We start from the raw sequence: 11,594 nt of genomic DNA, 5'->3' as shown, positions 1-11,594 counted from the left end.
CGCGCGCCCTCGCGCGCGCGTGTAGCCCGCCAATCAGAACGCCCCTCCAGAGCTGCGGCTGGCTGGCAGATTTGGGAGCCAGCGGACGGTTCTGGGGAAGACTGGCAGCTGCACGCACACACACACACACACACACACACGGTTTCACACACGCTCACTCACAGAGTGGGAGCAAAGATGTGGAGAAACACTGGCTGCGCTCTATACTGCATAGCCTTGTCACCATTTAAGGATAGAAGTACAAGGTAAGGGGCTCTTGCGCTCTCTCGTCTTTCCAGAGCTTATCGACTTGCATCTGCTCAGGGGTGGCTGAGGCTGTTCGGCGTGCCTTTTAGAGCAGCATTTGGGGGGGGGGGGGGGGTGGGGGTAGAAAAAAGCGTGGAAAGTCCGTGAGTTACTGTCTGCATGCAGGCATGTGGCTATAGAGAGACCGCAGCAGCGGGATCACTAGGTGTGGACTGGCAGCGCCTTCCTATCGATTCTCCGCCGGTTTTGACACGTTTTATTGTGGCATCTGTTCCTTATGCTGTAATCCTTTCGACGTCCGTCTCAGTTTTCTCCTGACAGCCAGCGCTGCGAGAAGGCATACATGCTTTGTAACTGCTCTGTGACGACTGCCTCAATTCACCAAGGTTGAGAGGTCTTCCTGTTTTATTTTATTATTTATTATTGCTCTAGTGGTGCGTCCGCATAAGGTGTGTTAGAGCTCCGCGGCAGTTGATTTCATATAGAACCTATTCACAATCTAGATATAGTGTTAAATATGAGTGGATTTTGTGATCTCCATAGAACACTCCCTGGCGAGGTATCATCTTAGACGATATACCCTCTGTCAGGGATCTAAGAAGGATAAAGTTATGTGATAATCTGCATTGGGATATTCAATGAATGATAAATTACTTTATAAATTGCGCCACGTTTGATGCACGCAACGGTTTAGAGATGTTCAGGGGCAGTTGCAGCTGTTCAAGGGATTTCATATAGTGACCATGTAAAGGTGCTATATATAGACCATGTAAAGTCACACTGAAGAACGGATAAAGCCATCAGTCTCGGCAGTCTCGGAGTTTCCCAGATTCCATAAAACATCAGAGACTGCAAACGCAGAAAAAGGCAAACCTAGTAAATGGATAGATTTGCAGATTATAAAATATCTTCCGGTGTTTTAAAATAATCTCAAAGAAGTCATATTGAGGTCGCTTCATGGGGCGGTGTTTTATGAACTTGATGGAGACGGTTTCACGACACTGAAAGCGCTCTATCTCCGACATAGCACATGGAGAGAGGGAGAGAGAGAGAGAGAGAGAGAGAGACAGACTCATGTCGTTACGTGATTTTCACCATTTGTGACCCACAAAGTCCGCGCAATATATGTGCAATGATTTATAGAGTCGAGCCTAGGGAAAGTATACGACAGAAAGAAAGGGAAAAGTAAACATTTGTCGACTGTCATGCCAGAGAGAAGTCTGGAAGATCCCTTCTGATGAAGGCACCATTCCAGCTAGCATTCGGATCAGATTCACAAGACTTTATGTAACCTGCATGGATATTTCATTTAGCTCACAGGACGCAGAATCTGTTTGTGTGTGTCAATAAGGCACCGCTTATCTGGGGATGGTGACACAAATTCATAAATATCGAGGATTTATGAATTAGACCTACAATTCTGCATTAGCCCTAAGGTAAAGGTCAACATGCTATTTCCATTCATTTAAAGAGTTCGCATAGCGGATTTTGTCATGGTTCACTGGGGTTTCATGAAAATATTGCCCAAAGTATTGTGGATAAATGGTGTTGTTAGACGTTTCCATGTTTGTTTTTAATCAGTACATGCATTTGTTAACTTAGCTGCTGCTCATTTTAAAAGCGATTATCGGAAAGCTGTCCCGCCACATGTTCCCGTACTCCCGCCCACAGCCTAACGGTCCTTCGCTTCTCTACCGCCTTTCCTGTGATTTATGGGCAAAATGATGCCTTGAGAAAATGGAGTGTAGACATCTGGCTAGCTTGGCCATCTGATGCACATCGTAAGGTTTGCCAAATGTTTGCGCTCAGACACAGCCATAATCAAGCAGGCGAGTCATAAGCTGTGTTGGAGATTTGGGTTCGAGTACGTGTATTGTGCATGTGACTTTGCAAATCTCCGTACAGGTGAATACAAAGAAGTACAAGGAAGAACATGTCACATACTGGTATACAGCTAAAGTTAAAAAAAAAGAATCGGGAAAAATGTATTTATGGATAGTGAATATTATGGAACCTACACAAGCAGGTTATGACCAGAAGTTCCGGTCATCATAAGTTTGAACTTGAGATCTTCCCCTGGATCTGGTACTTTCTATGTGTGAACAATAAGGGTAAAAGAATAAGGGTGGCATTCTCCTAAACACTATTAAATAATCAGGAGAACATGATGCATACATAATGCATAACGATTTAAACCTTTTCTCAGCATCAATCACAAAAAGTGGTATTGGCAGACCTATATTCTATTCTAGAGAAATGACTTTGCTGTGAAGCCAGTATAACACTCACACACACACACACACACACACACACACAAACATAGACGAAAACTTGAACTAGACACTTATAAGTAGAATCCTTTTAATTTCATTAAGCAACATTTTAATTCTCTTTTGGTTCTTGGTTCTTTTGGTTTTGGGCGTTAAATAAACACATTAAAATCTATTTTCTCTGCAGTTATCGTTTATAATGTAAGATTATTTTGTGTAATTTTAGATTAAAATAACTAAACAATACAAATAAGTTACATTAACTTTTCAAAATGTTAACATCTATTACTAGTTCTGATGTGCCAAGGTATAATTTCCTGAAGATCTGTTTTAGATATGAAATTGTTTTCTATATGAAATTTCTAGTTTAACAAGGTAGATCTGCAGTCTACATGTGGTGATCTAGTCTAATACAGATTTCCTCACAAACTCAGGTCACTTCACATCTATACCTCTGTCAAATTTGTTTTTAACTCATGCTTTATTAGACATACAAACCTATAAAGTAATTTAATTGGGGAGTGTAGGTGGTGAAGTGTCAGTGTAAGGAGACACATGTTGTCACATACATACTGTATATGGACAAAATGGACATTGTAAAAAAAAAAAGGGGGGGGGGCATCAGTACATCACTATCTGTGTTTGGGCATTTTTAGGCCTTGTTAAGGCACCATACAATAGAGAAGCTAAACTTCATGTATTCACCCTGGCCATACGCTCCTATAAGAAGCAGCTACACACAAATACTGACAAGCAGTCTGACCAGTAGCTGTATGTAGGTCATGTACATAATCAACCAATTGTGATGTGTGAGAAGCCAGGACCTATAGAGAATGGTCAAAGCCAGGCAAAAACAGCCAGTGTATGACGACTGTAGAAAGCAAATGTCAACATGAACGGAAAGACAAATTCTGGACATTTATATGCATTTTAAAAATTCCATATGGACACATTTTTCAGCTCCCAAAAAGAGGACCTAAAAAATTCTGGGAAATAGAGGACATGTGGTCACCCTCAATGATAACAATTTTGCCTACTTCATTGAATAATTGAGTCTGAGGAATGTATTTATTCATTAGATAAATTAATGCATAACACAATTAAGCAACAAAATAATTTGTGTCTTGATTAAATTTGTATGTACTAATTGCAAATATAAATTGGATATAAGCTTTGAATTTGGGCTAGAACATAAATAGGTACAGTTTCCTTCTCTAGCATTCTGTGTTTCAATGACAGTTCTTCACTGAACATACATTTAAGCGTTTGATGTTCAGGCATATGCTATCGTCAAGTGTCAGCTTTTTTCCACTGTCTTTGTAAGGCTGAGAAGACAGGCACGTCTGTGCTGTGATATGGACCGCTGTTCTTTCTCCAGCCAAGGTCTGTTGGCCTGGGGCCAAGCTGGATGCAATCTCTCCAGGTCCACCTTCAGCTGGAGCCCACCGACTCACAACAGTTCGGTCAAGCATGCTTATAACACCAATTACATTTCATGAGCTACCAGTCAGAAAAGAAGATGGACGTGTTGATTCTGGACTATATGTTCACAGCAGTGCTGCTTGTACTGAGAACATTCTGGCTGGTCAAGAACCTTGATTTCTGTCAGTGACTGCTCAGCTATAGCAGTAGTTCTAAATTCCACCAATGGGGGAATTTTCTTTGCCCTGTGCACCCCTCACAGCTTAAAAAAATGTATGTTAAGACAGGGTGGAAAATTACATCTTGATGGCTTCTATGGTGCATGGAATGAGACAGTAAAATGCTTTTAGAAAGTTTTATATACTGATAATTCAGCAATTCAGCATAATATTCTTTAATCATTGTGCTGTTCATTTTCATATTATGGTAAGACCTCATAAAGAAGAGAATACATGTAATCTTATCACTGGCTTGGGTCTACTAGCTATACTACTCTGCTTGTGTTTAAGTGTTGTCGTAGAAATGCGAGGCTGATTTCCAAATTATTATTTCCCACAAGTGCATTGCAAAAATAATTTGTACATCACTGGATATATGCTGCAGCTTGCCTTCAAGTCCAAGTGTATTTTAATGCTAAATGTTTCAGAAATTATACTGACTGTCACTGGTGCCCCCCCCCCCCCCCCCCCCCCCCCCAGTCACGTGGTACGGCCTGCCACGTGCAGGGGAGGTTCACCCTTGTAGCCACACCCCCATGATGGCTCGCACCTGCACAGGGTTTAACGTTGAGTGTTTGTCCATCTATTTAAACCCCCATCAGTGCGTGCCTTATTGTTGGTCACTGTTAGTGTCAGTGTATGTTAGCGTTAGCCATCGTCGATGTTTATGTAGTCTGTTAATGTTCGTGTTGTTTAAAAACCGCTTATGTGTGTTCACGTTCACTGTTCTTTTGTGTGAGTGCCCCCGTTGTCATTTGTGTTTCATGTCAATAAATGTTTCACAGCATCAAGGGAGTCTGTGCGTCCTGCTCCGCACCCTGCGGCACTCGGGCCAATGTTACAGAATGACCAACCACCACAGGACGCCAGCTCCCTCGGCACAAGACGGACCTCCTAGTGGGAAGTGCGTAGGCACCTCCCGCGGTGCCGCCTGGATCCCTGGATATTGGAGAGAGGACCGGGACCGATGTCTGCGTCCACTCTGGAGGTGGAGGGGAATTTCTTAGGGGGGCCTGTGGCATTCCTGCCAGGGTCCAGGAGTACCGATGTGCTCCACAAGGACTGTAAAAAGGGTGGTTTGGTGGAGCCAGTGGGATCTCCGGCTGGCAAGGCTGAAGCCCAAGTTTCTTCCCTTCTGTGGATTCGCCAGCAAGACTGGAGGGGTCCGCCAAAAGCCTCGGAAGCAAACCACCTCTGGGGCACTCCTAGGATGGTTGGAGGAAGAAGGACCGTTCGGGGGAGGAGCACGGCTGGAACCAGGGCGGACGTGCACCCCCGCGTGTCCGTTCAGGCCAAAGACACATCTACAGCACCTGCGCGGGCAGCAGACGCTGCAGCACAGCACCTTACGTGTTTGCGTAGAGGCGCTTCTGTTTGTGTATATTTGCGTCTTTTAGGTGTCTGCAGGTGCAATGTTACCAAGTGCGTACTGGACGGCCCTGAGGGAGGCAGGGATTCTGCCATCCTCCCTCCGTTCAAGAGGTCTTCCGGGCCGTCGGTTCCGAGCCTGCCTCACGTTGAGTGGGCACCAGGCAAAGCAGGCAAAGCCATACAGTGTTTGTGTATGTGTACACGGCGGCCTGTGGCTCGCAGTCCTGGAGAAGACGCGTCGGGAGCTGCACCCCTTGGGAGGGGGTTATGTCGCGTGACTCTCCACCCCCCCAAGTCACATGGTACGGCTGCCGCATGCAGGGGGGTACACCCTTGTATGTAGCCACACCCCCGTGATGGCATGCACCTGCATGGGGTTCAACGTTGAGTGTTTGTCCATCTATTTAAACCCCTATCAGTGCGTGCCTCATTGTTGGTCATTGTTAGTGTCGGTGTATGTTAGCGTTAGCCATCATCAGTGTTTATGTAGTCTGTGTTATTGTTCACATTGTTTAAAAACTGTTTGTGTGTTCACATTCACTGTTTGTGTGAGTGCCCCCGTTGTCATTTGTGTTTCATGTCAGTAAATATTTCACAGCGTCAATGGAGTCTGTAATTCCTGCTCCGCGCCCTGCAGCACTCGGGCCAACGTTACACTGACATTATGCAAAAAAGTAACATTTTACATTACATCACCACTCTTATGCTGAAACTGTACCATTATTTATAGTTTAATATAAAAATAAGAGTGAGAGTATCCCACTGATAATCTGTTAAATTTAATTATTACACCACAGAAAACAATAGTTAAACAATTTGTGAATTCCAGAAAGTGAAAACCACCAATTTATAGCACACATTGTTTTCAGTGTTGACAGACAAGGTTGGACGTTGGACAGCGCTTCAAAAATGTCCTGCCTTGATTTGTTGTGACTAGCGCGAGACGTATATCATATATCATATGAGCACTTGAGCTTTAGGCCATATGACAACAGAGTTTTGACAACAAGCTATGAAGCACAGCATCCGTCTGTGATCTCTGGCCCCCCACATGATGTCCAGTTTATTGGGGATTACAGAGATGAACCATTACCAGGGGCAGAGGCCAGTGACATTTCGTGCAGAGCACCCAGCGATGCGTGGCGAAGACAGAGTACTGCACACAAGTTGCTCCCCTGAGCCTCTGTGAATGGCAAATCCTTCGAAATGAATCATTCCTAAAGAGAGAGAAGACTTGAGCGCTTCCGGCGCAAACAATGCAGGAGCTTCCCAACCGTATTTGTGATATATAGCAAAAATGGTGGGGTTTAAAATAACATACTATTCGTAGGCTAATACTATATGTAGCCAAATATAAAAAATCTTTTTGTTTCTCAAACTGAAATAGATGGACTTTATGCATTTTATGCTGAACTGGAATAAGCTTTTTATCATGCTGGATTTTTAAGTGACAGGACAATTATATTTTACGTAAAGTATATATTGCTTATTCATAAATAACACTTTTATTATACTTGAAATATGCACAAATATACTTTTAAAATATACAATATGTGATCTTAGCGTATATTTGCTCCCAAGAGCATACTCTGCCAGCATAGAGGGAATCCACATTCTTCTGTACCACTTTTCCATACTATACATAAGAGGTTGTCTTGTGTGTGTTAAATGAAACATCCATCCATAACTGTAGGCCATTCATCAGGTCCTATGAAAGGGCTTTGGCCAGTGTCGCAATTCAAAAAATCTGCAGATTCAGACTTTCCATATGTCGACCATGTTTCTGAGTGATGACCCAGGCTGAAGGTGTGTGTCAGTAGCTGAACTTGAATTACACACGTGTAATTTGTATCACATATGGTTTTGTGGCAGGGCAATTAAATGTTTATTAATTATATATATAATTATTACACTTAAAATGTGTACAGATGTGCTTCTACAATGTACAATGTGATAGATAGAGAAATTCCGAAAACATATTTCGATTCAGCACAGGAAATAAACAGTTTTTTTGTTTTTTGTTGGGGGGGGGGGGGGTTGCAGGAAACAACATCATTGTTGACCAGTGAATCAGAGCTATAACCCTGTACCATCCTTGACATTGAGAACACCAGGACATGTTGAAGGATGTGGTTAAAGACCTGGTAATTGCTTGTAGAGTACAGATCATCAATATAGTCCTGAGAAAGTTCTATAAATCCCTCTGGAATGATTAGGAGAGGTCAAATCTTTTTCTTCGTGTACAGCTGGGGTTTCAGAATGCTGCGAAGGTCTATTATCTAGTTTTCTTAACATCTTTAACATCTGACGTGTCAGAACTAGGGTCTTGTGTGTGGCCATATTAAATAAGTAAATGCATCACTATTGTTGCCTTAAGCCATACAGGTAGTCTACACCTACTAGCATTTCAATACATGCAGTCTGCATTGTACTACATGCTGTGCCCTGTATGACAGTGACAAATAAACCCATGAACCTTGAACCTCATAGTGTACACAGAGAGAGTTTTTCCCCCCTACTGAGTTTTGTGTACATCTGAAACTCCCAACAGACGAATCAAAACCTGTGAGAAAACAATACAAACACAAAGCTCTGCTGAGAAACAGAATGCTTTGCTGTTTGTGACAGTTTAAAATGGCTATTTCCTGTCAAGCCTATGTCTATGTCACCACTCAAGACTGCTGTGGTTTCGAAATGCTCAGCTGTCAGTGTGTGACATGCAGGGCAGTGTTTATTCCACTTTACGGAAGCACACAGGACATTGCCTCATTGTTGCTGTAAACATTTTCAACCATTCTTCGAATGTGAGCTCTCCAAACGTCTGCAGCGATGAGGACGGGTCAGGAACACCTTATCCTCCAGGACCAGATGTCTCTGGCCCTTCCCAATTTATTAACGCTTGTTCCAAGGTCTTCAAAGCAAGCTGGTTATGTTCATTGAGGTTACTCCTCTGCCCATAGGAGGTTCTTTTAAGAAACCATCCTCAGTTCTGCATTAATACCCTTGGAATCAGAAATCACTGTTTCTGGAAGGTGTTTAGTTAATGACCAAAACAGTCACTAAAGCCTAGTTTAGTCGTGTCACTGCATTTACCCTCCTCTCTGTTGGTTGCCTCAGCTAGGGGTAGGGGTAGTAACGGTGCTAACTTAACCATTTCCCCAGGGATCCTTCGCAGATATCTTTTGTTCATTAGCCCTTCCCAAGCCGTCAGCAGGAGGAGGGCACCAGGGAAGTGCTTCTGAGATGACGCCCTGCCTGTAGCCGCGTCAGATCGGATGTGACAGCAGGGCAGAACATATAGCTTGGGTCCAAGCTATAATCTATGGGACAGGCAACCGGAACTTCACAGCTCTCGTCTCGTAAGAGGATTTGCACCCGCGAGTGTCCCTTACTCGTCGCACCGTACCGTCGCTAAAGTGGAGCTTCGCACTGCTAGATCCGATGCCTGCTGTTATGCTACAACACCTGTTCCATCAGAAACGTATTAGATTTTTTACTGGATGGCTAACCGGCAACAGATTATTCTGGGTGTCAGTTCAAACGATTTTAAACAGCCATGCACTGGCTGAAATGGATTCTTTCCCTTCTTTGATTGGTGATTGGATTATAATACCAGATTACGATACTTCTTTTTGTCAACATTATTTACAGACAAAGGACACCTTCATAACTTAGTAATAAATCACTGTTACATTGTCGTATGCTTACACTGAATAATCTATCACTCCTCTCCATTCCCGGTGAGTCACTCCTCTGCACTGCTTCATGCTATTGTGGCTCTGAAACACCTCTTGATTTCGAGTCGTGTAATTGGCTTATTAGCAGGTAACATTACATTGCAGGAGCCAGTAGCACTGGGGGTGACACTGGGAACAACTGCAGTAGATAAAAGTGATTTAACTGAATGTGTCTTTCCATCTGCACAGAATTTAATTCCCACTGTGATACAGAGCCAGAGCTGTCTCCAGCCACATTTAAGTTAAACAGCTCACGTACAGTGTGTGTCCTTTCTTTCTCCACACGCAGATGTTTTATGGTGGTTTTCTACTGCCGCTGGTGAGCCCCTCAGTGGAAGTCCTGTCCAGAACAAGCCACCACCTGCCGCTTTTGCTCCAGGATGTGAATACTGCCCACTGACTCTCTCCAGGTGGCTGGATTTAAAGTATGGATCTACAGCACGCCAAGCTGGGCATCTGGGCCTGATCTACGTTTGACGGTGCCCACTGTGGCAGGCCTGAGGGAGGGCCGCGGCCTCACGCTTTATCATGAGAACGGGCAGGGGCGGGGCCGGGGGCGGGGTCTGCCTAAGCTCTCTGCTGCTGTTGTGCCTCTCTGTGCTCCATAGGAGCCATGGGACCCCGCCTCCGGCCGGCCCCCTCCGGACCGCACACGCCCACAACCAGACCAAGCTCTATAATGGCCCTGTACGGACCTCAAAGGCCCACAACCAGACGAAACTGTTTGAGAGTCCAGGTCGGACTGTGCACATATACAACCAGACCAAACTCTCTGAGGGCGAGAAGGACCACCATCACCGGCCCAAGAGAGGCTGGGTGTGGAATCAGTTCTTCGTTTTGGAGGAACACATCGGACCGGAAGCGCAATATGTAGGCAAGGTAAGAGATCTGGGTTCATCTACACACAGAGATGCTGTTTTCCAAATTTTCATCAGTGCTATTCATTCTACATGTAGACCTAATATTTCCAATTTTGGACCCAACCTCATCAGAAGATTGCATTGTTCTATATCTCCTGACTTTAGGCTTGATAGCATTCTGCAATTAAATTGCTATTGATATATGGCTCTTGAAATTTCAGTGTTTTCAGAACAATGTCCTTTCCTGAGAACTGAGTCACCACACACAGAGATTAATCCCCTATTCCTTTGAACATCGTGTTCTTGAGATTACTGATTTATCTTGCATTCAGTTTATTCTACTTCCATCCAGCAGATCAGTTCACGATTAATTAAGCCCTTGCATAGATCACAGAGGAGAGCACAGAGAGTTGATTATAAGCAGAAATAACAAAACTGGTCATGTTATTATCTGTTTATTTGACTCTTGACCTCATAAAAGGTACACAGCTCAGAAGTTGTGCAATGTAATGAAAGTTCTGCCAAAGCCTCATTTAATGGGAGATTAAAGGAATATGTCACTAACTTGTTATAAAACTGTAAAAAAGAACCACCATTATTTTTCTGCCTGCCCAGATGGATTTTAACTTTTTTGTCAGTCACTGTACTGACAAGCAGCTTGTTTTGTGGACTGATTTAACATATGGTGTATGGATGTTTAAGTTTTTTTTGTTTTGTCCCATTCAATAAGTCATTTAAGTTATTTAATATTACCTGCCGATACTGCTGTCTATCCAATAATATTGTTTTTAGCTGCCCAGTTCACAAAACAAAGGTACAGTAAAGTAAAACCAATCCAGTCGTTTCTAATTGTAGACCAGGGATGCTGTCCAGTGCTAAACAGCAGTACACAGTGAGGGGATTTCCCCACTCTCACACACATACCAGAGAGGTGATTTCCTCACTTTCACACACTTACTAAACGTGGTGACTGCAATTACAAAATGTGCTTCATTGCCATGGGTTACAGATCATGTCCGTTAGCATCACCTCTGTGATGGCTGGGAAACACAGTGCAGTAGGCAAGGTTCAATTAAGGATGAGAATTTAACCTGACCTTCCATTGTCGATGATGTTTATTCAAAAAAGGGCCCAGATCAGCTCAGTTTCCAGATTTATGTATTAGCTCAGGACATCCCTAGCACGGTGACCACATATGACATTGACTCAGAGGAGTGACAGAGCAGAAGAAATACATCCCTCCCGCCTACATCCCTCAGGCACTGAAACTGGGTGAGGCCAGTTTCCCTAACATCCGACTGCGGCTTCCGACAGTCTCCCACAACAAGCACAGACACACACACACAAACATATATGCCCTCAGCGTCTGGGGCACATGGCAGTTTTCTGAAAGGAGACACTACGAACTTGCTTGCTTGTGCTTTTTTTTCACCTTTGAAAAATTCTTTTTTCATCTTTGTCAAAATCTCT

The sequence above is a fragment of the Electrophorus electricus genome, chromosome 7 (assembly GCF_013358815.1).
Source record: "Electrophorus electricus isolate fEleEle1 chromosome 7, fEleEle1.pri, whole genome shotgun sequence".
Lineage (NCBI taxonomy): Eukaryota > Metazoa > Chordata > Actinopteri > Gymnotiformes > Gymnotidae > Electrophorus > Electrophorus electricus.
This window is presented reverse-complemented; position numbering follows the sequence as displayed.